This window comes from Pantherophis guttatus, chromosome 1, assembly GCF_059756535.1.
Source record: "Pantherophis guttatus breed Tessera chromosome 1, ASM5975653v1, whole genome shotgun sequence".
NCBI classification, from domain to species: Eukaryota; Metazoa; Chordata; class Lepidosauria; order Squamata; family Colubridae; genus Pantherophis; species Pantherophis guttatus.
In genome coordinates, this window is record NC_142063.1 from 332,641,405 (window position 1) to 332,669,290 (window position 27,886).

At 41.4% G+C, this 27,886-nt stretch overlaps 1 long non-coding RNA gene across 2 annotated transcripts; it reads right to left on the bottom strand.

Moving 5' to 3' along the window:
* Positions 1-5,604: 5,604 nt before the first annotated feature.
* Positions 5,605-13,810, bottom strand: LOC117667738 (uncharacterized). 2 transcript variants are annotated; one of them, XR_009622991.1, is made up of 5 exons: positions 13,273-13,784; positions 10,372-10,439; positions 8,861-8,999; positions 6,063-6,142; positions 5,605-5,793 (listed from the first exon to the last, which is right to left on the bottom strand). It is a non-coding gene; the product is annotated as an uncharacterized LOC117667738 (long non-coding RNA). The 2 variants fall into 2 exon arrangements; XR_004592123.3 differs by lacking the exon at positions 10,372-10,439 and having other exon boundaries at positions 13,273-13,810.
* Positions 13,811-27,886: the final 14,076 nt, after the last annotated feature.

The following is a 27,886-nucleotide window of genomic DNA, read 5'->3' on the forward strand; positions in this document are numbered from 1 at the left end:
AAATACCTCCAAAAAACCAATCTTATGCACTTCACGGAGGGCGCATAGAATTATGGGTGTGGGCACGCATGCGTGTGAACCTCCCCCGCCCCCCCCTCCTGGCACGCGATGGTAAAGTGTAAAGTGGTCTAGTGTATCCAGGGTTTGTGAGGTCAAACTGAGGTTTGCCAGTGTGCAAGCCCAGGCTATGAATATTTCTGAAATTGCACACAGTGAGCCCTGGGACTCCTACTAATGAGACCACCAGTGCAACATATTCTGCCTTTCTGGGCAACTGGGCAGCGTCATTTGTGAGTCACAATTAGGGCTTGGGTTTTGGAGACCTCCTCTGTGCTACCACTTCAGTGAGGGCATATGGGTTGTTAATTGCCTGAGGGGGCATGCCCCCCGCCCCCATGGAATTGGCCGGAAGGTATGCATGCATAGGCCTTGGTGTCACAGAGCAAGAACCAGCCCAGGGGAAGCTTTATGTGGAGGTAGGTGAAGGGGATAGCCTCAGTGTGGTTCTGAATGGTGTGGGTGTGTAGCTACTCCTATAAGACAGGTAGTATAAACATCCTTGACAAATTTCCCTCCCACAGAAGTCTGAGGACTTGCTATGCCAACCACTCCCAAATGCCATCCCTCCATGAATCCACTTAACTAATTACAAGGTATTTAGAATAGAATAGAATAGAATAACAGAGTTGGAAGGGACCTTGGAGGTCTTCTAGTCCAACCCCCTGCTTAGGCAGGAAACCCTACACCACTTCAGACAAATGGTTATCCAACATCATCTTAAAAATTTCCAGTGTTGGAGCATTCATAACTTCTAGAGACAAGTTGTTCCACTGATTAATTGTTCTAACTGTCAGGAAATTCCTCCTTAGTTCTAAGTTGCTTCTCTCCTTGATTGGTTTCCACCCACTGCTTCTTGTTCTACCTCAGGTGCTTTGGAGAATAGCTTGACTCCCTCTTCTTTGTGGCAGCCCCTGAGATATTGGAACACTGCTATCATGTCTCCCCTAGTCCTTCTTTTCATTAAACCAGACATACCCAGTTCCTGCTTAGTAGGGCTTTCGGGGGCCTCCAAGCGGTGTTCTTTTTTATACAAAGTCAGCTTATTGCCCCCACAATCCGGGTCCTCATTTTACCTACCTCGGAAGGATGGAAGGCTGAGTCAACCTTGAGCCTGGTGAGATTTGAACTTGCAGTAATTGAAGGCAGCTGGTGTTACTTAACAGCACTTTAGTCTGCTGCACCACCAAGGCTCTTCCTATGCTATTTAGTTATGCTATTCAAGATGTAAACCAATAGAGATAGCTATTTTTTTTTAATGTTTGCATTAGGTGAAGTAGCATTGGAATGGCCTGCAATGAGAAACTGTAGGCATAAAAGAACAATAATAACACCATCAACAAAACAAGGTAAATAGGGGGAAGGCAAATTCAAAATTGTTGCATGCTGGAAATATTTACAGTTACAGAATTTTCGATTATCTTTTTTTTAAAAAAAACCAATTTATAGGACAGATACATAGAGGACAGAAATGATAGTTTAACTATTTGAACAGAAAAATTAAGAGGAATTTCCATGAATGCATATATTCTCTGATTTACAAGAAGGGAGCGATCGAGGATTACACTTTTGGCTCAGCTCACAGAGGTGGAACAAAATTGTGACATTTCTGCAATGCTAAGGTATTATATAGCATGCCCTTTTACAAGCTAGCAGCTCCAAGATATACTTTGAACTCTTGATAAAATATTGTAAGGCAGTTCTATTTTCTCAGTGTAATGTCAACAGAAGCAAGACTGCTGCAGCATGTTTAACTTTTTAATGTCCTGCTTCAGCTGCCTAATAAGCAGACAACCAATAGAAGGAGAGATAGAGGAACTAGAGTTATATTTCCTTTCTGTGCTATGTTCTGAAGAAGGTGCTTTTCCAAAAGGCAATTGGACTTTCTTGGGGTTTTTTTTCTTCCTTTTCCCACCCTTATTTTGTCCTTTCAAGTCCAGTTGCTTTTTAGAAATGCACCTTTGGGACAACCATGACCTGAAGGATTGAGAACAGAGGTGGGCTTCAAAAATTTTAGCAACAGGTTCTCTGCCCGGTTGCTGGGTGGGCGTGGCCATGGTGGGTGTGGCCTAGTTGGCCTCCTGCACCACGGCAGGGGGACTGTTTTTGCCTTCCCCAGGCTCTGGAGGCTCTTTGGAGGCCATTAACGGGCCTGTTTCCGGCATTCCGGAACTTCCTGGAGGCCTGTTTTTCACCCTCCCTGGGCTCTGGAGGCTGTCCTTGAGCCTCTGGGAGGACAAAAATGGCCTCCTCCAGGCTCCGGAGGCCCTCCGGAAGCTGGAAATGGCCCCCTTTCCAGCTTTCTGGAGCCTCTGGGAGGCTTGTTTTTCACCCTCCCCAAGCCTCCACGCGGGCCCTGCACTTACATGGCATCCAAAATGGGCCACGTGGGGACTCCTGGGAGGGGTGGGGCAGGGTGGGTGGGGCCATCCAGGAGTGGGATTTGGGGGTTCGCCGAACCACGCAGAATCTTCACTAGAGAATCGCCCAAAGCCGGGCGAACCCGGAGTAGCCCACTCCTGAATGAGAATATTCCTAGACACTTTCTGTGCTGTGTTTAGGAAAGAAAACAATACAGCTAGTCCTCGGCTTACAACTATTCATTTAATGACTATTCAAAGTTACAACAGCACTGAAAAAAGTGCCTTATGACTGGTCATCACAATTACAACTCTTGCAGCACCACCATCATGGGTCATGGGATCAAAATTCGGGCACTTGGCAACAGGCAACTGTTTATGACAGTTGCAGTGTCCTGGATTATGTGATTGCCGTTTGTGACCTTCCAATCTGCTTCCAATGAGCAATTTCAATGGGGGAAGCCCGATTTGCTTAGCGACGGTTTGATTCACTTATCTCTGCAGTGATTTTACTTAACAGCCTTAGCAAAAAGGTCTTAACATTGGGCATGATTCGCTTAACAACTATCTTGCTTAGCATTAGAAATTCTGGATCCAATTTTTATTATTATAAACTTTTATTCATTCAACATGAAACTCAAGTCAACTTCACATTTAAAAATGTATCACAAATATCATTGACTTCTTCTTCTTCTTCTTCTTCTTCTTCTTCTTCTTCTTCTTCTTCTTCTTCTTCTTCTTCTTCTTCTTCTTGTTATTGTTTTATATTATTATTATTATTGTTATTATTATTATTATTATCTTTATTCATTAAATATGAAACTCAGTCAACTGAACATTCAAAAATGCATCACAAATACCATTGATTGGTGCTAATGGTTGATTATTCTATTTTAAATTTTTGTATTTATATGTTTTATTCTGTGGCTGTTCACTGCCCTGAGTCCTTCGGGAGTAGGGCGGTATAGAAATTTAATAAATAAATAAATAAATAAAATACGGGTTACTGCCACAGTGTCTTAGGTATCAACCAAGTACATCATCATCATCATCATCATCATCATCATCATCATCATTCATTCATTGCATAGTCAGCCAGATGTTCACACTGGGTTTGGAATTTTTGTCTACCTATCAAGTCCTTACCAAGGACCTGGGATAGGCAAATCTGGATGTTTGACGGATGTTTGACGGTGTTACAGATATTGTTGCAGGATGAAAGCAGTTCCAAGTAATGCTGCCTTCTGCAATTAACTGATGGCGAATTATCATCATCATCATCATCATCATCATCATCATCATCATCAATCAGATTTAGTTGCCTCCCATCTTGCAGTTTGAAGTGACTCTGAATAGCCAATTGTGGTCGTAAGCAGAGGTGGTATTCAATTGGTTCAGACCAGTTCACCTGAACCGGTAGTGGAGATTGCGGGTGGGTGCGACTATGCCGTCCTATTTAGCCACGTTTTCAAGGCCAGGCGCATGTATGAAAGGTGCACGCTTCAGCAAAGTGCATGCGCGGAAGACCGGCCACATGTGCAGAAGGTGCACGCACAAAGTGAGTGTGCGCGCACAGGGCAAACCGGTGATAACAATAATCTGAAACCCACCGTTGGTCTTAAGTCTGGAACTACCTATAATGAAGCTCTGCTGGAGCTTCACAGACTCAGAATTGGAGGAGAATATAGTATCCAAACTCGTCCCCTTCAGTCTTGGTACAGGAAATCCAGAGATTAAACATCTTTGTCACTGAGAAATAAATAGGACAATGACCTGAATGGCCTTTGTGCTGTTTGTTTTTAGCCAATTAATAGAGGGTGTTTTAGAAGGAAAATAATAATCAAGCTGAGGCTAGAGACGCTTTCCTTTTATAGCCTCTCTGCCAACAGTTCATATGCAATCATTTCTTCGGAGCTACAGGTTACAATCAGCTAAGGGTCTTTCATTAAAAGCTCAGGGCGCCTCTTGGGTTGAACTCACAAAGTCACCTCTAAGGACAACACAATTAAAAAAGATTCCCGCCCTGCTTTACAATGTGAAAGAGTGAGTGGTTTGGTGCTAGTTTTGCTCTAGGTGCAAATGTTTCGAATGACAGGGATTTCAAAAGGACTAGTCCCTTTGAACTGAGGCAATAATTATTTAAAAACTGTCTTCAGACAATCAGAAAAGCAAGAGGCAAGCGTTAATAGTTTGGGGAGGAGAATGGCAATGTGGGCTGCCATTTTGATTTGGAGTCTTGCCCTCAACCGGAAGTTAGACCCGGTGATCTAAACGGCCTCTAGAAGGAATCAGATTTGACAAACCATTAAGCGCTAGGATGAAAGGCCACATCACATTTGGAAAGTCTGAAGGTTACCGCTGTGGGAGAGACCAGACCTTTGACCGGATGCAAGAGGGACACAATTTCTTAGCCGAACTGGCGAAAACATTGCGTAGCAATTCAATTAAACCTTCCGCTTAAATGTGTCTTTCAACTTTTGCCGTAATGTCAGCAGCGATGACGTATTTATTTTTAGTGAACTTAACTGATATTTTATTAGGATCAAATGCAAGTGAGTGTGCGCTGCCCCGAGAGTTCAGGAGGAACTGATTTTCTGTCAGGAAAGATCGGGATCAATGGCATTGTTCTCCTTCCAAGATAATGCTAAAAACGTTTATTTAAAGGTTCATATCTTCTCGTGGCCTTATCTGTATTCCGAGCTGCTTGTCCAATGAAATAAGATTCACTCACACCTTCCTTCACTGTGTTATTGACAAAATGTAAGCACAATGTGACTGGAAGCCAGATGCCAGCCTGGTTTGAGAATCCCTCTCACTTAATTCATCGGCACGGATTATTTTATTGCCACTTTCATTCTTGTTTATGCAGGTTTGGGTTTGGGTGAATCCTGCTTTTTCTACTAGTTTTTGAATTCAGGATAAGGGCAACCTACAGGTAACCTTCGATTTTCAATAGTTCATTTTGTGACCATTTGACGTTTACAAGGGCGTTGAAAAAAGTGACTTAATGACTGGTTTTTCACACTTACGGCCGTTGCAGCATCCCCATGGTCATGTGATCAAAATTCAGACGCTTGACATACTTCATACTTACGATGGTTGCAGTGCTCCAGGATCATGTGATCAACTTGTGTGACCTTCTCATAAGCAAAAACAATGGGGAAGCTAGATTCACTTAACAACCATGTTAGAAACTTACCAATTGCAGTGATTTATTTAGCAACTGCGCAAGAAGGATTATGAAATAGGGCAAAACTCACTTAGCGATTGTCTTGTTTAGCAACATAAATTTTGAGTTTAATTGTGGTCAGAAGTCGATGTCTAGCTGCATTCAGTCATCCTTCATATGGAACATTAACCTGCATTGCATGTGGCTCTGAACAGAACAGAACAGAACAGAACAGAACAGAACAGAACAGAATAACAGAGTTGGAAGGGACTGTGACATCTTCTAGTCCATCCCTATATCATCTCTCTCTTATCTATCTGTCTGTCTGTCTATATCATCTCTCTCTCATCTATCTGTCTGTCTATATTATCTCTCTCTTTCTCTCTCTCTCCTCTCATCTCTCATCTTTCATCTCCTATCTATCTCCCTACACATTATCTCTCTACAAAGAGGTCAACTCAAGGTGGCAAACATACTTTAAAGATGAGGCTTGTGTGTTTGAATCTCCAGGCCTGCATTGCTTTGCTAATCGCGTCTCATGTTGGAAATACAGGAACTAGAAAGGAGGAAATTATTAATTTCAATTTAAAAAGATTAAACACTTGAATAAAAATATAGATTTATGCAATTCTAGCCATGTTTTGCTAAGAGGCATTTGTGGTCTCATCCAATGGAACTCCACCAATAAATAAATAAATAAATGCAATGCAATTGAGAAGATGGGGCTTTTCTGCAAGAACAGAATGTGAGCTCTGCCTGTCGATCGGATACTGCTGCGAAATTGCTGTTCGAAAATGACCTCTTTTGACCCTGTTCTGTTCTGTGCTAATCCCTCTGGTGCTGTTTCACAAAGCAGACACAAAGAAGAAAATCACAGAAGGTCTAATTGAACAATGCACTTCACTCCAAGCTGCTGGTTGGTCCGTCTCTTTCATTCTGCCTTTGTTTTCAATGGAAGGGGTTTAATGTCTGCCCTTTTTAGGAATTGGGGACACCACATTTCACAAAACAGCTAAAGCCAAGATTTGGAGGATGGTTGAGAAATTAAGACACAGACTTCAGAGGATAATTAGAACTGCAGAAAAAACAATTGCTACCAACCTGCCTTCCATTGAGGACCTGTATACTGCACGAGTCAAAAAGAGGGCTGTGAAAATATTTACAGTCTCCTCACATCCTGGACATCAATTGTTTCAACTCCTACCCTCAAAACAACGCTATAGAGCACTGCACACCAGAACAACTAGACACAAGGACAGTTTTTTCTCGAACGCCATCACTCTACTAAACAAATAATTCCCTCAACACTGTCAAACTATTTACTAAGTCTGCACTATTATTAATCTTCTCATCTTCTCATTGTTCCCATCACCCATCTCCTCCCACTTATGACTGTATGTCTAACCTTGTTGCTGGTATCCTTACAATTTGTATTGATATTGTTTCCTGCTTGCTTATTTGTAACCTATGACTATCATTAAGTGTTGTACCTTATGATTCTTGATGAACGTATCTTTTCTTTTATGTACACTGAGAGCGTATGCACCAAGACAAATTCCTTGTGTGTCCAATCACACTTGGCCAATAAAAAAAAATATATTCTATTATCTCCCAGGGTTTGGTTTAGGCTGGTTGAAGCCACTTTTTGGGTGTGTGTGGTGTGCTTGTGGTTCATTAGATTTACCATCTTGCTGATTGTTATTGGGAAGGTTTGTTTTTTTGTTTTTTATGTTGGGAGTCATCCAGAGGCAACTGGAGTTGATTAGTATCTAAGCTGAATAAAAACAAATTAGTAAAATAAAATGTTATTATTTCTCCCAACTCCAGTTGGATTAGATCCCCAACTCCATGTATAGCAGGGGTCTCCAACCTTGGCAATTTTAAGCCTGAAGGACTTCAACTCCCAGAATTCCCCAGCCTGCAAAGTTGGTATGCCTAGAGGTGACAGCAGCTTTCACAAGAGATTGCCAAAGTCACTTTCATCTGTGACAGATATGTTGTAATTAGCAGATTGCACAACAGTAACAAGTATACTGCGCAGATCGTTATGCTGACTGCTTTGTCACACTCACAGGAAAGGCGCTGCTGAATACCTCAACCTAAATCTGCCGTTTAGTTCACAGGTTGTGAATTTGGGTTAAGAGTGCTTGGGTGATGGGTAGCCTGGTTTCTTAGACACCATGTTTCTTGGCTTATAGGAAGTAAGTGTTCCTCTCAATTCGGCCTGTCCAGATCCCATTTGGAATATGGCATACTGTGTTTCCCCAAAAACAAGCTAGGAGAGAGAACTTTTAAAAAAATAAGCTGTCAGTGAAAAATGCCACTACTGAAGCCCAATCCAACTTGTCTCTGTCTCCCCCCCCCCCCAGAAAACCAGGGTGCATAGGAGCATCACAGGTTCTGCCTCTTTCCCGCCATGGATTGCCCAGTTTGTCTTCATTGTAAAATAAACAGAGTGGAAGAGAAAAGAAGTACATTTCTACAACATAAATCATTTTGCCTTCCTTCCTTCCTCGTGGCTCTTTATATCTCATTCTCCTCTTGCCTCGACTCCAGAGATCTAATTACTTAAGATAAATGTGTATAAACATGAGCTTTAAGCTTTCTAATCGCTCTTCTGCTTTGCTCGTTTCCACAGAGGTCAAGACGATCAGTTTAAATGTTTCTAAATAGCAAAGTAGAATACATTTTTCTTTTTCACACCCCAGATGCAATTTATGACATTTTATTAGCAACTGCAGAGTTAAGAAACTATTATCTTTTGATTGGTCTCATTTCAAATCAGAGCTTTTATCTAAGGTAGGATTCTGTCAACATCGACAGCAGCTGGTGAAAAGATTTGTGGAGTGATGGTGGAGGGAGGGAATAGGATAAATTTTCCCAAAGCATTAATTCTCTCTCATTCTCTCTCTCCCCCCCTCAAGCTCTCTCATAACTCTTGATTTACAGAAAAGGCCAATACATTATTATTCCCAATGTCTGAAATTCAATTATGGGCAGATTACAGCCTCTCTTCTTGATCCTCCTTTAAAAGCAAAAAACATCAAAACTTTTACCGAAAGGGTAGAAACGATTTCAATTGGAGTGTGCAGGGACAGAGACACCAATGCGGTAAAGACACAACATGTTTCTCCTGAAAGGTTTTGCTAACTCAGATTGAAGTTCATCATCATCATAGCTAATGTACAGAAGATCCCTGGGGAAGATCTGAAGTTAGGGGTTGGGTAACAGGTCCTGTTGATCAAGGTCAGAAGCAGGGATGGGTTCTACTTACCTTTACTACCAGTTCGCAACAGGATCGCTTCTGTGTATGCGCAGATCGCCGATGATGACATCTGGGGCAGTGGGCAGGGCCTCCTGTCGGTTTTACTACCGGTTCTTGCGAACTGGTCTGAACCGGGGGCAACCCATCACTGGTCAGAAGAAGAATGCGAGAAGTTAGAACCAAAGCTGATGATTTACATAGCTGTTCTCTGAAACATCTTCACCATCTTTATAGAATAGGTGGGATGAGCTGTTCCAGTAAACTCTATAGTTCAATGTTTCTCAATTTTGGCCACTTGAAAATGCGCGGACTTCAACTCCCAGAACTCCCCAGACAGCAGTTGCTGGCTTTGGATGTGTGGAGCTGAAGTCCACACATCGTCAAGTTGGAATGGGACAACTCGCTGCAGTCACCTCACCAAGTCCACCTCACCACGGCCAACTCTCTGCAGGACAACTTGTCACAACCAACTCGCTATGGGACAACTCGCTGTGGGACAGGTTAACAATTCTATGTAATTATTTAAAATAAATAAAACATTATTTTAATTTTTGCCATTCGCATTTCATTCTGTCCCTACTATTGCATTCTTTCTATTCCACCATTTCTTTGATATTAGCGTAACTCTTGTCCTGCAGTGAGTGGGCCGTGGTGAGTTGGCCATGGCGAATTGTCATAACCCTCTTCAAGTTGCCAAGGTTGAGAAACATTGCTATAGTTAAATGGGGATTCAAACCTCCCATGTATCAGTCCAGTGTTTTAACCACTATGCCAAAACCAGGAGGACTCTGGATTTTCTTTGGCCCACACAATGTCAGAAAAACAAATGTGTTTCTTCTCTTCTGCATTTTGGGTGGTTAGGGGAAATCCAGGGCTGAAGCTCTTTAACTGCTTAGTCAGGTATTTTATGGTGCAGCTCTAAATTGCAGCATGGAACTGTCAGGTAGAAGTCTGAAGATTCCTAGTTCAGGCCCCAGCAGCTCCTGATCTATGGGTCATAATTGTGGATCAAAATATCTACTGCTCTGTCAACCTCAGCAGAAAAGGGAATTAATCAACAGCTGGCCAACTCTCTTGGCCATTTGACCAATTAAATTACTTTCTTCCTTGATTTACTGCCTTTATCACTTTGGATTATAACTTTATTTTGGCCTCCATAGCACCTGAAGGGATGTGGTGGCTCAGTGGCTAAGATGCTGAGCTTGTCAATCAAAAGGTCAGCAGTTCAGTGGTTTGATCCCTAGTGCCACGTAACGGGGTGAGCTCCTGTTACTTGTCCCAGCTTCTGCCAACCTAGCAGTTCGAAAGCACGTAAAAAATGCAAGTAGAAAAATAGGGACCACCTTTGGTGGGAAGGTAACAGCGTTCCATGCGCCTTTGGCGTTTAGTCATGCTGGCCACGTGACCACGGAGACGTCTTTGGACAGCGCTGGCTCTTTGGCTTTGAAACAGAGATGAGCACCGCCCCCTAGAGTCAGGAATGACTAGCACATATGTGCAAGGGGAACCTTTACATTTACCTTTAGCACCTGAAGGCAGGACAAGAAGCAATGGATGGAAACTGATTACAGAGAAAACCAATCTAGAACTAAGGAGAAATATCCTGACAGTTAGAACAATTAATCAGTGGAACAGTAATAATAAACTTGATTACAGTCACAGACCACCAATAGACAAAATTATCACTGTTTACAATAGTGTTAAAAGATATTACTAATAATAATAAGTAATAATGTCCATAATAATAAAATACATGGTATCAAACAGTATGGCTGTTATCCTTGTTTACATGATAGGAGAGCAGGTAAGTATGAGTGTAAATATAATTTCTCTAAAAATTGTTAGAGATATCTACAAGAAATTGGTGCAGTAAACATCTTTAATTCTAATCAGTGGAACAGGTTGCCTCCAGAAGTTGTGGGTGCTGGAGGTTTTTAAGAAGACATTGGACAACCATTTGTCTGAAATGGTTTCAGGATAGGGTTTCCTGCCCTGATAGGATTTCCTGCCTGAGCAGGGTGTTGGACTAGACGACCTTCAAGGCAGGGATGGGCTTCAGATCCTTTAGCAACAGGATTCAACAGTTCACTGGGCGTGGCCATGGTGGGCGTGGCCTAGTTGGCCGCCTGCACCACGGCGGGGGAGGGGGGATTTTTCACCCTTCCCAGGGTCCAGAGGTTTTTGTTGAGCCTCCGGAAGGGCAAAAACTGCATCCCCCGGAGTCTGGAGGCCCTCTGGAGGCCGAAAACAGACCCGTTTCTGGACTTCTGGAACCTCTGGTAGGCCCGTTTTTTGCCCTTCCAGACCCTCCGCGTGGCCCCTGCACTTACCTGGAATGATGAACAGGCCATGTGGAGACTCCTGGGAGGGGTGGGGCGGGGTGGGATGGGGTAGGCGTGGCCAGCCAGGGGTGGCATTTGGGGATTCACCAAACCCCGGCGATCCTTGGCTAGAGGATCGCCCGAACCCTGCCAAACCTCCAGGAGCCCACCCTTGCTTCAAGGTCCCTTCCAACTCTGTTATCCTGTTATCTCAGGGGCTTATTTCCTGTCCTGACAACGGATTCTGCTTTGATTGGGATCTTGTTATTCTGCTATTTGTTATTCTGTAGGTGAAAAATGCACATAGTTTACAATCTGAATAAAAATCCTTAATTTGGATAGGATTAGTCCATTCTTACACATGGGCATTATGGACACAGCAAGAGAATTGTGGTAGAGGAGCTAATTTGTAGGAGAGGCCACCTGCTTGCTTGGAGAAACGAGGGAAGACAAAGCTCTATCTAATGGTTGTTCGTGTTAAGATGATTTATGGGGTAGGGGCACAGGTCTCAGTTGTGATTTGAAACAATCTTACATTAATTGTTTAGGAATAGACCCTGTTCTTATTGGATAAGAACACATTTTTTCATCATTATTGAGTATTGCCTTTTTTTGGCATTTGTCTAGTGATGGGGCTGCACCTGCCTTAACCCTGGCAGATACTCCAGACAAGAAGCACAGCCAGAAGTGCTAGCTCTATTTTTATTGCAAGGTTAAGGTAATGGTTTTCCCTGGCCAGTCATTTCTGACTCTAGGGCACAGTGCTCATCTCCATTTCTTGGCTGAGCGAGCTAGTGTTATTCAAAGACATTTCTGTGGTCTTATGGCCAGCATGACTATAAACTGAGGTACATGGAACTTTCTGCCAAAGTGGTACCTGTTAATCTATTTATTTATTTAGTGGTTCGATTTATATCCCACCCTTCTCCAGAGACTCAGGGCGGCTTACAATGCGTTAAGCAATAGCCTTCATATTTTTGTATATACCTGCTTAGTAGGGCTTTCGGCCCCCCAAGCGGTGTTCTTTTTATACAAAGTCAGCTTATTGCCCCCACAGTCCGAGTCTTCATTTTACCTACCTCAGAAGGATGGAAGGCTGAGTTAACCTTGAGCTTGGTGAGATTTAAATTTGCAGTAATTGCAGGCAGCTGGCAGTTAAATGCTACTTAACAGCATTTTAGTCTGCTGTGCCACCAAGGCTCTTTTCTATTCACATTTGCATGCTTTTGAACTGCTAGGTGGGCAGGAGCTGAGGCAAGGAGGGGAGCTCACCCCGTCATGCAGCACTCGGGTCTCAAACCCAGGCTGTCAGCTTTCCAGCTGACAAGTTCAATGTCTTTAACCACTGAGCCATCATGCTCCTGTGTGGTAAGCTTACATTAACAGAATATTTAAAAGACTGAAAGTGCATCTCCCCCGCCACCCTTGGCTTTATAATCAATATAAAAGGGGCAATACATAATTCTGCTTTGCGATGCCCTTCAGATGTGTGAAGACTGCTGTCATATCTTCCCTTCAGGTGTCTTTTCTGCAGGCTAAGCATACCTACACCTTTTAACTGAGCCTCACACCAGGGGTGAAATGCTCCCGGTTTGGACCGGTTCGGCCGAACCGGTAGCGATGGCAGCCGGTGGTTCGGAGAACCGGTAGCAATAGCGGACTGAGGCTCCGCCCACCCACCCGGTTGTCATTACTTCCTGATTTTAACCAGGAAGTAACCTGTTTTTTACCCTCTGCGCATGCACAGAAGGGTTTGTGCATGTGCAGAGGGTCCATGCACGCACATGATGTGCGCGTGTGTGAGCGAAGCAAGAGTGTGCGCACGGTGTAGGCACTTCCAAACCGGTTGGGAAAGTAAGTAGATTTTACCGCTGCCTCACACCATCCCTCTTTTCCTATTACTTTCTGGAAAATTAGGGAGGGTCCGTTCTGAAACGTTTCCCACTCTTTCCATCTGGACTGAGATATTTATTCTGGTTATCCAGCCTATGTCTCTCCTTCCTGTCCCCCAAGGTCATTCCCACATACCATTACAACTTAGTTCAAGTTGGAATTGACTCCAAATCTCTGAGGAGGGTTTTTTTTCCATTAAAAATTTACCTGTTTTTGAATATCCCCCCTCGGTCTGGTTCAGTTAATGGTTATTTGCTTATGGTCAGTCTCATACAAGCCATTCCTTCATTTCCTTTCGATAAAACATGGATAGAACTCTTCAGTCATATTTGAAACTCAGATAAACGTCTTCTGAAAATGACTCTTTGAATGGGCCACCATCAAAACTAGGATGATTTTCACTGAGACCTGAATCACCCGCTTAAGATATTAATGGCTGTTCTCTTGATGTTTGAACTACAAGCAAGCCATAAAAAAAATCCTATTATTCCCCCCTGATTGATTGTAATGGAGATTGATTGTCCTGGCCAATCAAGTATCGTAGGAGAAAGTCATTACTAAGAACTGTACCAAGGCTTTTGCGTCTCTGAAAATGTAACAGAAAACAGTTCTTGCTCAGATAAAGGCTCCTACTTGCACAACAGAAGTCAAATATCTGCTCAATAGACTGCATTGCTTGCGGTTTAGCAATGATGGGAGACTGTTGAAATTTAGAATTCCTGAGCTTTCCAGAATTGCGAAGACTGATCTACCGGCTTTAGAATCTCCGAAGTTTCCAGAATTTTGAAGACACAATGGATAAACTCTTTGCTTTAGAATCCCTGAAATTTTTAGACTGTTGAAGACACAACGAATACACTCCTTGATTTTTTTGGGGGGAAAATAGAACATTTTGATGCTTCCTGCAAATAATTGATGTGCCTAATTATAAACCTATATAACCACAGTAGATTAGTTTACCCTGTTTAAGGGTTGACAAATCTGTCACTTTTGCTTTCTTTCATTTTCAGATTGCAAAAGTTGGAAGTTCAGCAAGTTCTTATTTAAAAAAAACAAAGTTGTTAGACATCTTCTCTCTAGGACAATAAAGAACATTTGTGAATGATGATAGATTTCAACAGATTGCCTCTTCCAATCCAGGTTCACAAACGTGAGTGAGCACACACATGACACCTGGTACAGGAAAGAAAAAAACAAGAACAAGCAAATACAAATAAAACTATCCTATATTCTGCAGTGATTGGTCGAACCAATGAAGGTATGGATGAGGCAGGCTGCCCCCAATTTTTTTTCTCCCCTAGCAAGATTAGTTAAGTAAAAATTTCCATTTTGCAGAATCGATAAAGCTTGTCATCCTTTCAAAACTACTTCTAAACAGCCTTTCTTTACACAATGTGCTTAATCTGACTACCTAATCCATCCAGTTTCTAGGTTTACACAATATATTGATCTAAATGGCTAAGCCACAAAATTGTGGAGTCCTTGATGCTCTCTGAGCTTGGTTGTTTGCTTGCAGACATTTCATTACCCAACTAGGTAACATCATCCATGCTCCAATGATGTTACCTAGCTGGGTAATAAAACATCTGCAAACCAACAAGCATGCTCAAAAAAGACCAAAGACTCCACAGTTCAACCTTCAGCTACAGACACTCTCTTCTATTTATGCCATCAAAATATAATCAAAGTTGAAACATCAAAGGTCATCTCAGGGGTTGCCATAAAGAAGAGGGAGTCAAGCTATTCTCCAAAGAACCTGAGGGCAGGAAAAGAAGCAATGGGTGGACACTAATGAAGGAGAGAAGCAACTTAGAACTAAAGAGAAATTTCCTGGCAGTTAGAACAATTAATCAGTGGAGCAAATTGCTTCCAGAAGTTGTGGGTGCTCCAACACTGGAAATTTTTAAGAGATTGGATAATTATTTGTCAGAAATAGTATAGGGTTTCCTGCCTGAGCAGAGGGTTGGACTAGAAGACCTCCAAGGCCCCTTCCAACTCTGTTATTCTAAATTCTAATTCTCAAGTTTTTCTTCCAAGACCAAAACTTTGTACAAAGCCCACACTTTTATTTTTACATCGAGGTCAAGAATGGTACTCAAAGATTTTCCCCAATGACCAGTGTTTCTCTCTTTCTGTCACCTGAAAAACAACACTGAATCCATATAGAAAAATTCTAGCCTAAGACCAGTGGTGGCTTTCTACCGGTTCGGACCGGTTCGGGCGAACCGTTAGCTCTGACTTTCAGCCGTGAGCGAAACGGTTCGCTCATTCTTTGAAGTGGGCCCACCCGCCCCTGCATTATACTCACCTATATTTCTGTTTCCGAAGCCCAGCTGATCAGGGCGGCAGAGTGGATTGCCGCTCCTCAGCTGTTTTCCTTGCTCTCCGCAACGTGGAAGTTCAATTTTCTGCAAACTGCGCACGGGCGCTCAGCGAACTGGTTGTTAAACCAGTAGGATCCCACCCCTGCCTAAGACCCACAGCCCTATATATCCACGATCACACTTGGCATACAACTTGATTCTCTTCTTCCTATCATTTTCTCAGGATCTGTTTCCCAATTAATGCCACCCACTAGTTAGCTCTAAAAGGAAAATAAAGAATCTGTCTTAGATTAAGCAGCAATCTACATTATAAAAATATTTACAGTCTTTTGACAGTTATTACCTTTTAAAAAACTACTACAGTTTCCACAGGAATATGATTTATCTGCGAACTGTGCCATTTTGGCTGGGAGAAATTCCACCGTGTGTCTTTCTTGATGTACATTTTGAAAGGTCCCATCTGTCTCTCCGTGATCCTTCTGGTGCCCCTTGGCTAAGAGATGTATGCATATGGACTGGTACAACAGTGTCATTAGAATGATTGATGATCCCAGTGAACCTCTGCATCGAAGAAAGTAGATCTGTAAGGATTTTTCTGCTTCAGGATGGAGTCCTATGAAGTGGACCTAATGGATTATTTCTCCCTGTGGTGATGTTGGGTTGGCAAATAAACACATTCTTGTAGTAGGTTTTGTTCATAGAGATGGGCTGAGTAATATACCCTTGACAAAGGTAAAGAATGGCCTTAGAAAGGGAAGAGAAGAAAACATCACCAAATGTGCAAATGTCTTATTTATTTATTTATTATTCAAACTTCTATACCGCCTTTCACCTTTCAGACTCAGGGCAGTGAACAGCCAAGATAAAAACATTTATACATAAATTTATAGTTAAAAATAAATTTAAAATAATTAAATAAATTTGGCCCGTAATTTAAAACTTATCAATTTAAAATCCGTATCAAATTTTAAAACTAACCATAAAATCAAGACAGACCGGCTAACTGAAAAAAATAAGTTTTTAGGGCCCGACGAAAAGTCCGGAGGTCGGAGATCACTCGTATCTCTGGGGGTAGATTGTTCCAAAGGGTAGGTGCCACCACAGAGAAGGCTCTCTTCCTGGGGGTCGCCAGCCGGCATTGTCTGGCCGACGGCACCCTGAGGAGGCCCTCTCTGTGGGAGTGAACTGGCCGGTGGGAGGCTATTGGTGGCAGAAGGCGGTCCCGTAAGTACCCCGGCCCTAAGCCATGGAGCACTTTAAAGGTGATCACCAACACCTTGAAGCGCACCCGGAAGTCCACCGGAAGCCAATGCAGCTCGCGCAGGAGAGGAGTCACATGGGAGCGTCTTCATAAGTGGGATGACCTAGGATACAAAAATTGAATATGGCAGAAAGGGAAAGTTGATTGATTTGACTGTCTATCTGACAGTTTTGTGTGGCTAATTCTGGAAAGTTTGGGTTTGAGTTCTGGTTAGTTCAACCATGATTGTAATTTTACAGCCATGTGCCTTGTCTTTTACAGATTCATAGAAAAAGGATCCAACCAATTTCTATTCTAGTCAAGAATAGTTGTAATTACTGATTTTAATTCAGGGGTTCCCCAAACTTGGCAACTTTTAAGATTTGTGGACTTCAACTCCCAGAATTTCCCAGTCAGCCATTCCCCATGCTCACTGGGGAATTCTGGGAGCTGAAGTCCAGAAGTCTTAAAGCTGCCAAGTTTGGAGACCCCTGCTTTAATGGATTGAAGTGGTGAGATTTAATTTGCTTTTTCCTCTTAATATTCCTTACCAAATTTTTAATTATTTTTGTAACTTGGGTGAAGAAAATCTGGGAATTTATTTGAAAGAAATGAATGTAAGGAAAAGCAACAGTGACATTTCTCTATCCATTCTAATGGGAAAAAAGGCACAAAGCAATTGAATCAGTAACAAAAAACAGAGGGTTTACCACCCTTTGACTAGCCTTCCTTAATCAATGAACTCCCAATCTATTGGATTACGATGTTCACGGTTTCTATCTATAATTCATACCTGGCATTAAACCTTATACTCAGGATGATGAATATTATGTTCAAATGTATGGAAGGGCTGGAACATAGAACATAGAATAATAGAGTTGGAAGGGACCTTGGAGGTCTTCTAGTCCAACCCCAACCCTTTTGGGTACCAGAGACAGGTTCTGCAGAGAGAGGTTTTTCCACAGACCGGAGGGGGGCATGGTTTCACCTGCTGCCTGCATCCTGCAGATGGGGCTTCACTTGTTTGTGCATCCTGGTTTTTGGCATGCTGGGGCCCAGTGTCAGTCCATGGATGAGGGATTGGGGACCTATACCATTTTAGACAAATGGTTGTCCAGTGTCTTTGCAGATGACACTAAGCTGGCAGGAATAGCCAACACTCCAGAAGATAGGCTCAAGATACAGAAGGATCTTGAAGACTTGAACATTGGGTGCTATCTAACAAAATGAAATTCAACAGTGAAAAAAGGAAGGTTCTACATTGAGGCAAGAAAAACAAAATACACAGGTACCGTATATGTGGTATCTTGCTCAATAGTAGTAACTGTGAGAGGGATCTTGGAGTCCTAGTGGACAATCATTTAGATATGAGCCAGCAGTGTGCAGCAGCTGCCAAAAAAGCCAACACAGTTCTGGGCTGCATAAACAGAGGGATAGAATCAAGATCAGGTGAAGTGTTAATAACACTTTATAATGCCTTGGTAAGGCCACACTTGGAATATTGCATTCAGTTTTGGTCGCCACGATGTAAAAAAGATGTTGAGTCTCTGAAAAGATTGCAGAGAAGAGCAACAAAGATGATGAGGGGACTGGAGGCTAAAACATATGAAAAATGGTTGCAGGAACTGGTATGTCTAGTTTAATGAAAAGAAGGACCAGGGGAGACATGATAGCAGTGTTCCAATATCTCAGGGGCTGCCACAAAGAAGAGGGAGTCAAACTATTCTTCAAAGCACCTGAAGGCAGGGCAAGAAGCAATGGATGGAAACTAATCAAGGAGAGAAGCAACTTAGAACTAAGAAGAAATTTCCTGACAGTTAGAACAATTAATCAATGGAACAACTTGCCTGCAGAAGTTGTGAATGCTCCAACACTGGAAATTTTTAAGAAGATGTTGGATAACCATTTATCTGAAGTGGTGTAGGGTTTCTTGCCTGGGCAGGGGGTTGGACTAGAAGACCTCCAAGGTCCCTTCCAACTCTGTTATTCTATTCTATTCTTTTTGAAAGCCTCTAGTGATGGAGCACCCACAACTTCTGAAGGCAATCAATTGCATTTGTTGATTGCTCTCACCATTTTTCCTTAGTTCTAGGTTGCTTCTCTCCTTGGTTATTTTCCATCCATGTTTCTCGTCTTGCCTTTTGGTGCTTTGGAAAATAGTTTGACCCTCTTGTCTTTGTAGGAGCTCCTCAAATATTGGGACACTCTTATCATGTCTCCCCTAGTCCTTCTTTTCATTAAACTAGACATACTCAGTTCCTGTAACTGTTCTTCATATGTTTTAGCCTCCAGTTACCTAATCATTCTTGTTGCTCTTCTTTGCAATCTTTTCAGAATCTGAACATCTTTTTTTATATTGTGATGACCAGAACTGGATGCAGTAAGCCACACTTGGAATACAGCATCCAGTTCTGTTCACCACAATATGAAAAAGGCTGCCTAGAGTGAAGGCTGAAACTGCCAAGGGCAGAAACAAGGAGCCTGGGGCCAGACAGATCTGTTATCAAAAAGCAGCACAGTTTCCTTCCACCTGCATTGCAAAATTAGTCAGTAGTTGATCTTTATTATTAAGGTTTCTTCTTTCTGTTATAAAAGGGATGTATTTATCAAACTGTTGCCCTTGACTCTTCTGTTGCTCTCTCCCAAGTTCTGTAGAATTTTTTTTATTTTTTTTTTGAGAGAGAAATTTATTGCTGTGCCCTGGGTGAAGACTCTAACAGCATCATCATCTACTCCTAACCTCAGGAGAAAAGAAAATGCACCCAGGACTCCAGGATTCAACCACAGTGACTGATCCATCATGCCAATCCATTGACTGTGGATCAACTCCCTAAGTTTTCAGCATCAGAAGGGTACGTTGACAAATTTACTACCTTCTTTGTACAGTGTGATTTATACATTTCTCTTAAGGATTCCCCATGGACAGATCTCTTGTTGGATTTATAATTGGGAGAGAGAGAATGAGATAGAGACAGACAGAGAGGGAGGGAGGGAGAGAGAGAGAGAGAACAGAATTTTCTTCTGCTACAGAACAGCCTAGAGTTAGACAATATTGCCAATTGTTCCAAGGCAGATATGCCCATTTTGTTGACAAAGGTTTGCATCATGAGGAAGAGTAATATGATGTGTTAGCAAAGCATTGCTTTCTTTTTTTACCCAACTCTTGACTCTCCCTGGAGATGTCGCTGCCCCAGAGAACATTTTATTATTTTATTTTATTTTATTTTATTTTATTTTATTTTATTTTATTTTATTTTATTTTATTTTATTTTATTTTATTTCATATTTTATATTTTTACTTTTTATATTATATTATATTATATTATATTATATTATATTATATTATATTATATTATATTATATTATATTATATTATATTATATTATATTTACTTTTTATATTATTTTATTTTTTAACAAATTTACATGATTGCCCAACTCACACACAGGTCTGTGACTCTGGTTGACTTATCACAATAAAAATCCACAATATAAAAACCATAAAACACCAGCCCTTTAGAATTTTGAAGATACTGTCCAAATTGGTCATTAGTGAAAACTGCTGATCGCAAGAGTTTTCTGAGTTTTCTGTGGAAAACCATATTGCAAATTTTCATTTGGTCCCTGCGAATATGGACTGGAATAAAAGGAGCTTAAATGACCTTTAAAAAAACACACACAGAGAGACAATCTGATGAATATGGGATGAACAGAATGCTCAGGGGACCTGCATTAAACCAGCTGTGCATTAAAGCAGCTGTGTTTAGAGATTGATGGAAAACTTGAGTAGCAGAAATGTATGGGTGTTAAAGAAAGATGTTTCTATTCCCCTTCCCCTATGCTCCTTTCTCCATCTCTCATAGATGTGAAGCCATGCATCTGTGAGCTATTAGATTCCATTCTTGGCCCAAGAAATCTGCAGCAAACACACAAAGGTAACAGAATAACAGAGTCGGTGGAAGGGACCTTGAAGGTCTTCTAGTCCAATCTCTTCTTAAAAACCTCCAGTGTCGGAGTACCCACAACCTCTGGAAACAAGTCTTTCCACAGTTCCAAAGTTCTAACTGTCAGGAAATTTCTCCTTAGTTCTAGGTTAGTTCTCTCTCAGATTAGTTTCCATCCATTACTTCTTGTCCTGCCTTCTGGTGCTTTGGGGAATAGATTGGCCCCCTCTTCTTTCTGGCAACCCCTTATAAACAAGGGTTATGTTTGTACTGTCGAAAATCTAACCACCTTGCACAGAAGTGGTTTGCCAAGACCATCTCTTCCAAAGCATCCATAAAGAAGTGTATTTGTGGAGAAGGGGTGACCTTTGATAAGCAGATACACTAAATACAACTCAGAGCAATGTTTCTCAACCCAACTTTAAGAGGTGTGGACTTCAACTCCCAGAATTCCTCAGAGAGCCGTGCAGGCTAGGGAATTCTGGGAGTTGATGTTCACATCCCTTAAAGTGGGCAAGGCTGAGAAAAACTGACCTAGGCAAATTGTCATTTAATCACCCCTGTGATACTTCAGGCCCAGACTTGTCCTGCAATACAACTTCAGCCTTTAGTGGATTCTAATGTGATGGGCAACTTCATAGAATGTTCAGCCAGGTGCAAATTATGCTTTGTTCACTCAAAGCATTAAAAGAGTAGAAACTATTGATACATCAGTATTAAATTGTTTGATAATCCATTTGTCTGTTTTCTTGGCTGTCCAGGATATTCTCAGAAGTCTTCCACACCAGGATCACGGGAAATTATTTTTACTGGGCTGTTCCATTTTTGCCTGTCAACAAATTGATTATAGTCTGATCAGTCTGTTTTCCATTTCATTATGATTCTGCTCTTTAAAGCAACAACAAAGCCACCATGATAAAGATAGTTTGCGTTGAATATGCTGTTGGAAGAAATATCCATCTGGTTCAGTTCCAAGCGGGGAGAAAGACACTGGAAACATGGAGGCTGATTGGAAAAATGGTTTAATGGAACAGAACCATCAAGCACATGGTCCTGGTGCAGTTGACCACATGGAGTTGAGAGAGAGAGAGAGAGCTATTTATACCATCTCATGGGATTTGCACTTGAACTTCCTGTTCCTGTGCGAGAATATGTATTCTATTGGTTGTTGTGGGGTGTGTGTGTCACAGCTAACTTTGTAGGCTGTCTGAGTCCCAGGCTTGGTTGAAGCTTGCTGGGTGATGCAATGTCCCCAGTGATTGTGCCATGTGGTGAGCTCTGCTGCTGGATGGGTTTAATTCTATTATGTCCTGGAGGATCATGTTTTAATCCCATCACCCTGGAGCTGGAGGTCTTTTGTCTTGTAGATAGACTGGCCCAGTCTTTCTTAATGGGCACAAAATATCTGCGGGGGGGGGGGGCAGGAACTGCTCTCTGTCTTTAAAACATGTTTGTTCTTTTATCATCCAGGGAAATATAATATTCTGCCTTTTTAATATTTCTCAAAATATTTCATTCTTCTAGGAGAGGGCTGGGTGCTAACTTTCTACAATACTTTTAACATATTAGCATTTACAAAATGCTAATTTTCGTATAAATAAATATGTTTTGTATATAAATTAGTGTTGGGTGGGGAGAGATTTTTCACCTTGGTTGATAGCTTGGTACCATCTTTCCTTGCATTATGATAAAAACTGATCGCAACAACTTAGTATGACTTTAAATCTAGCAGTGCTAACTACCCAGTAAAAATCGTATTGGCTGATTCCTACAATGCTATTTTGAGTATGTCTATTCATAAGAAATTAAAAGTAAGTTTCCTTGGTCACAATCTCAGTAGGGCAATAAAGCCTCATTCATCTCCCCAAGAAACTAATTTAAAGAGGTTTACAGTCTCCATTACTAGAGCAATCACAATCATTCTATCAAATAGAACGCTGTGCTGAGAGCTTTTTCCTCTATAATTTTTTTCCCTAATCCCCCTTGAAAACCATTTCAGCGGGCACCCATCTCTGCATCCAGTGGCAGCGAATTCCACAAGTTAATTGCACCCCATGGGAAGAAATCCTTGTATTTTGTTCCAAACTATTTACTATTGATTCCATGGACATATGGCAGCCAGACAATTGAGCATACTCTAGGATAGTGATGGCTAACCCTTTTGCCATCACATGCCAAAAGCGGGGGAGTGGGGGGGCAGTCGCACGTGTGCGTGCCGACACCCATAATTCAATGTGCCCCCCTGCACATGTGCACATGACCCCCTCTGTGCTCCCCCCCGCTTTTGGCATACAATGGCATGGTGGGCCCGGTAGGCCCATTTTTCGCTCTCCACAGGCTCCAGAGCCTTTCTAGGAGCCTGGGGAGGGCAAAAATGGCCTTCCCAGCCTTCCGCCGGAGGCCATCTGGAGGCCAGAAATGGCCTGTTTCCCAATATCTGGTGGGCCCGGAATGCCCCAAAATCAGATGGCCGGCGTGCACATGTGCGCTGGAGCTGAGCTAGGACAACACTCATGTGCCCACCAATATGGCTCTGCCATAGGTTTGCCATCATGGCTCTAGGATTATAGCTTTTTGATACGTGAAAAAGAAGAGAATAAGAAGGATACAAGGGGGGGGGATTTAATTTTCCAGCTACAGGGGAGAAAGATACCTTTGACAGTATGAATGTGGTAAACTAACATTGTCTATGGCATGTCATATTAAGTAGGTGTTGAATTACAGTGATCTCGCTTCTATTTCTTTCTCTAATTAAATATCTCCTAAAGGACTTCCAGCTTACCTGTCAGAGCGATCTGAGCCTCCGTGACTGAAAGTGTTAAGCGGAAGCAAATTGTTTGACTCAATCCTGAATGATAGAGTCATTTTGGAAAGAGATTGGAAATCAATGCTTGTCATCCCCCAAAGCAAAGTGCTTTCTTCAGAGCAGCAATTTGTATGGCGTAATCTGCCCCGAGTCTACAAAGTTACAATGCCGAGCATAGCAATTTTAAAATGACAGGCTGTAAAATGTAGGCTTATCATCGCTGGATTCATAGGAACAAGAGTGAACTTCATAATAATCGGGCCACAAAGAGATAAAATACACACACAAAAAAAAAACCAAAACCCCCCAAAAAACCCACACCAACTCAATGGGATGAAGCTGGCTTTCTCCCTTTTCTTTCCATCTTAAATACTGGGAAATCAGATTTAACAGAACTGCCCTAGTGACAGGATCAGAATAGAGCTCTAGAATTGTAATATGCAATGAATGATATAGAATAGAATAGAATAGGATAGGATAGGATAAGATAGGATAGAATAGAATAGAATAGAATAGAATAGAATAGAATAGAATAGAATAGAATAGAATAGAATAGAATAAAATAGAATAGAATTCTTTGTTGGCCAAGTGTGAGTGGACACACAAGGAATTTGTCTTGGTGCATACGCTCGCGGTGTAAGTAAAATAAAGGATACATTCATCAAGAATCATAAGGTACAAAACTTAATGATAGTCATAGGGAACAAATAAGCAATCAAATCATATTAGGAAACAGTCAATATAAATCGTAAGGATACCAGCAACAAGGTTACAGTCATACAGTCATAAATGGTGGGTTGCTCCCAGTTTGTACCGGTTCACAAGAACCGGTAGTAAAAATTTGTAGTAGTTTGGAGAACCCGTAATAACATTGGCTGGCCACGCCCCCGAACTGGTCCCCGGCCCGGTCGCCACTCGCTTACCCTGCCCACCTCATCAGAGGCTTTTTTTTTTTTTACTTTTAAAAGCATTTTTAAAAAATGCCTTTTAAAATGCCATAAAAATGCCTTTAAAAGTTTCTGGCGATCCCAGCTGAGTTGCCTGAGTTGCCTGATCATCAGAGGCTTCTAAAAGCATTTTTTTCTGCAACCTCTTAAGGTTGTAGAAAAAAATGCTTTTAAAAGTAAAAAAAAAAAAAAAGTTGGCCATGCCCTCCCAGTCACATTACCCCCACACCCACAAAATAAGCCACGCCCACAGAACTGGTAGTAAAAAACTTTAGAACCCACCCCTGGTGGGAGGAGATATGGGGAATAGATGTAATAAGCGTAGTCATGTTAGTCTCCTTGCTAATAACAGAATAGCTTTGTAATAGCACTGCTAATAACAGAATAGCATTGTAAGCCGCCCTGAGTCTCCGGAGAAGGGCGGCATATAAATTAAAGCAAAACAACAACAACAACAACAAAACAAAAAACAGAGTTGGAAGCAACCTTGGAGGTCTTTTAGTCCAACCCCCTGCTCAAGCAGGAAAGCCTATATCATTTCAGACAAATGACTGTCTAATCCAGGGGTGTCAAACTCACATCATCGCAGTATCATCACCTGATGTATTGGGACTCTTCCCCCCTTTGCTAAACCAGGCATGGCATGTCCAGCACGTGATGCATCCGGCTCATGGGCCGGGAGTTTGACAGCTCTGGTCTAATCTCTTCTTAAAAACCTCTAGTATTGGAGCACCCACAACTTCTGGAGACTCCACTCAGCCACCTCATTCTCTGTCGTCTCCTTCTTCTTTTGCCCTCAATCGTTCCCAGCATTAGGCTCTTCTCCAGGGAGTCCTTCCTTCTCATTAGGTGGCCAAAGTATTTGAGTTTCATCTTCAGGATCTGGCCTTCTAAAGAGCTGTCAGGGTTGATCTCCTCTCAGATTGACTCGTTTGATTGCCTTGCAGGGACTCACAGGAGTCTTCTCCAGCACCATAGTTTAAAGATACAGTCTGCATCAATGCTTAATTTCAGGGAACTGCAATTAATTTAATTTTCCAGAAAACTAAAAGATTCACGAAAGCTGCATTAATGTGAGAGAAACTCAGTTTGTAAAGGCAAAGTTAGCTGGAAGTTCAGAAAACAGAATGTAAATGAAGCTGAAATGATCTTTTTTCTGCTTTAAGAAAAAAATGGATGTAGTTGTTAACTGCCTGTAACTTAACAACATTTGACAGCATTTTCTGGCTGCTGTATCAGAAGCAAGGTGTGGGTTTACAAACGAGTGGCACTGAAGTTTCAAGATAGCAGAGTGGAATAATCAATAAGAAGCTCTTATACATCTTGTCTCTTTCTTTGCTGACATTGTTTAACCACCTATGAAACACTTACAAGCGAATATCATGGTGTTGTAAACTTGGATCCTACTTTTTGCTTTGCTGAAGCTTAGCTTGCACTGTGAAGTGTGTACATAAAATCTACACCTCTTTAGCTCACTGCATGATCAGACTGAATTAGTCAAGGAACACCAGTATTTTAAATATACAGCAATAGGTGGGCTTGATAGGAAGTTTCAAGCAAAAATTTGGGGAAATCCTAGCTTCAGCTTTATGTATTTCTTTAATTTATTTATTTATTGTATCAAGCAGAGAGTTAAATCATCCTTTTTCCAATAAGAAGTGTACAATTCAACTTCCAACCATGATCATGCTAATTTCCAGTTCACATCATATTATCTCTCCTTATCCTTCCTTCCCTTTCCCCTTCCTGTTTTCAGGTTGTTTTGTCTTCAGTCTGGAACAAAATAGAACAAAAACTATCGCGAAGCATGCTTATTCAGTTGCTATGTTTCTAAGGACCAGTCAAATGTCAGTTAAATGTGTAAGGTGTTGAATTCTGAAGTATTCTTCATCAGACTAGTTGATACAACAGAAGAGATAAAGAAAACGGGAACAATTACACAGATCAAGCATCATGGCAAAGAAAATTTGCAATTTAGAAGATGGAGATTGCAAGTGGAAGGAAGAAGCTGCTGGAGATGTGAGTATTCTCAGATCCATTTCATTGCTTTGCCTGCTTTGGTAGGTCAACTTTCCAGTTCGATGCATTTTTTTTTTATAAAAAAAAATCTAAGTAAATATTCACTATATCAGATAGAAGGAGACAAAGATGGATGGAGAATTAGAGAGTTATTTTCTGTTTTTTTAAACCTAAAGATGCTTTTTCAAAAGGCAACTGGAGTTTCTGTGGTTTTTTCCTCCCTTGAAAATGTTTCGCTTCTCATCCAAGAAGCACCTTCAGTTCTGAAGTGAAGATGCTTCTAAGTTGAGAAATTCTGAAGTTCAGTTCTGAAGTTCTGAACTAAAGCTGCTTCTTGGACGAGAAGCAAAACGTCTTCAAGAAAAAAACACAAAGAAAGTCCAGTTGTCTTTTGAAAAAGCACCTTTGGGAAAACCATGACATGGATGACTGAGAATCTCCCTAGACATTCTTCTTTTAAACCTCTAATAGCCTGTTCTGTTTCCAGCAGCAGGAAACCAATTTTAGAAAAGCTTCTTTTCTTGATTCTTCCTGGAACGATCATGAGCAATGTTGCTTCATCACATGGTCATTCCCACTTAAGATAAATTTCTTTTATTTCTTTTATACCCTTGGGAGTGGAAAGTGTGGGAAGAAATTGTCAGAGAATATTCATGAATTGGAATAGAAGCATGATAACAAAGTCAGTCAATGCGGGCTATTTGGGAGCTGAGACAGACTGGAGCCAGGGCGTGTCTTAGTCTGCAGCTTCTGAGTCTGTGCTGAGAATTGAAAGTGAAACTGTTCTCAACTGTTGGTATTGTATATATATATTCTTGTATATAAAGAAGTTTCTTATTTAAATGAATCCTGCTGAATCAGTTTATCTGTGTATGCTTCTGGATTTGATTTTTGCAAGAAATTCTGACAGAAATATCCACCTGGTTCAGTTCCAAGCTGGGAGAAAGACACTGGAAACATGGAAGCTGATTGGAAAGATGGTTTATCAATGAAGCAGAACCACATGGGTTTGTGGTTCTGGGTAGCTGACAAAATGGAGTTGAGAGTGGGTGATTTTTATATCTTCTTTGGGCTTTGCACTTAAGCTTCCTGTTCCTGTGCAAGATAGGGTTGCCAGGTGTCCACTATTTGAGTGGACAGTCCACATTTTTCACATTATGTTCACTATTTTTTTTTCACAAAATAGTGGACATTTTTTTATTCAAAAGCTTTATGATGAAATGGTACGTAATCTAAAGCTGTACAGTCTAAGAGAATAAGGATAGGAGAATCGCGTTTTGTCCTTTTTTTCATAAGTTAGAATGAGACAAAGATCGAATGCTCATTGCAATAATCACATTTTACACAACAGTGCAAAAAATGCATTAAAGCAGTTATCTTTTGATATCGAAAATGTAGTGCTGAAGGTTTTTGCTGAATTTTCGAATTCTGTGAAGAAACGAGAAGAGTTGAAATCATTTTTTGAGTTTTGCGAGTCAAAATCCCATGAAGTTTTGCGCCATGTTCCAACACGTTGGTTAAATTTGTTTAAAGCGGTCGAAA